Below are 1,632 nucleotides of genomic sequence, written 5' to 3'. Positions count from 1 at the left end.
AGAGAGAGGAGCTGATATACGTTGTCCCATATTGGAGAGAGAGAGAGAGAGAGAGAGAGAGAGCTGATATACGTTGTCCCATATTGGAGATATGAGTGAGAGAGAGAGAGGAGCTGATATAGGTTGTCCCATATTGGAGATACTAGCCAACCTATACTAAGCAGTTTAGGATAACCAGGTAGGTAACAATAAGCAGGTACAAAAGCAGGATATGCATCAGAATAGGAGCAAACAATAATAGTAGCAAAATCTAATGCAAACATGAGAGAATAGAATGGGCGATATTGGGATGATCAAAGAGAGGGCTTGCCTGGTTGCTCAGACAAGAAGGAGGGTCGTCGCCGACGTAGTCGATCACAGTGGCATCAGCAGCGGTCTCAAGGTCTACCGGAGAGAAAGGGGGAACAAACAGTAAATACACGCAAACATATGTATAACAAGACAACAAGCGGGGCTAGAGGTATTCGAACGCGGTGCTAGGCAATACTGGCGAAGGGGAAAACATCCGGGAAAGTTTTCCCGGAGTTAGGCATTTTCGGACAGACAAACCGGAGGGGAAAAGTTCGATGTTCGCTATGCTAGGGGCATGTGACAGATGAACAGAGAGCGTATTCCAATTCGTCTCGTCATTCTGAGCAACTTTCATGTATCACACTTTTTCATCCGAGTCACGGTTTATTTTCTAAGATTTTTCAAAGATTTAACAATACCCGGAAAATCCCTGAAATTTCACCAAGTCTGAGAATTCGCCAGTTTTTTAAACATCACTTAGCTGTTTTCAAAAGGCTACAACTATGGATCTGTGCCTCCTATGATTTTGTGCCTTATATCAATTTTGAGTACTTTTCTGTGATCTACAAGATAGTAGGACTTTCATCTCTGTTAGAGTTTATTTGCTGGATCACCAACAGCTCTAAAGTAGCTATGAAAATAAAGCTTTTTTCAGTTTTTCACTTAACAGAATTTGGCATTTTGTGATTTTTATAGGATTTAAACCATGCATCGAAAGGATTTGGTCCAGTGGGATAAAATGAAGTTTGTCAAGTATACTCAGAGCCCAAATTATTTTTGTCCACATAAGAACTTGTTTCGTGGATGTTTATTGGCTGTCAAAGGGGCTACTCAATGTGAATTTGCCGAAGCTAGCTGCAGCTACAGTAAAGCTACAGTAACTGAATGTTACTGTAGCTAGCAGTCAGTAGGAGCGGCAGCAGTATTCGCGCAGCAACAGGGCAAGAGCTTGAGCAGAAGCAGCGCGGGCAGGCGCATGGGCGCGCGGGGGACGGCAAGCAGGGCCGGGCGCGGCCGCGTGCGGGCACGGGCGCACAGCAGCGGCAGCAACAGCGCAGGAGCAGCAGCAGTACACACCTACGCACGTATGTACGTGCACGCGAACTCCGACGAGCTCGGGAACGGAGGCTACCGCAACGAATCGAGGGGGCAAGCAGGGGGAATCGGTGCGGTGGTCTCGCGTTTGGGCCCAGGGACTCGTCCGAGATGAACCAAGGTGCGCACGCGTTGGGTGCGGCCGGAGGTGCTGAGCACGCACGCGGGCTCGGGGTGCGGGCTGCGGCCACAGGGGCCACGCCGGGGAGCGCGACCGCGGCGGCGAAAGCGCGAGTGCGTCGGAGG

Source organism: Triticum dicoccoides, chromosome 4A (genome assembly GCF_002162155.2).
Source record: "Triticum dicoccoides isolate Atlit2015 ecotype Zavitan chromosome 4A, WEW_v2.0, whole genome shotgun sequence".
In the NCBI taxonomy this organism is placed as follows: Eukaryota; Viridiplantae; Streptophyta; class Magnoliopsida; order Poales; family Poaceae; genus Triticum; species Triticum dicoccoides.
Note: the sequence above shows the minus strand (reverse complement) of the source record.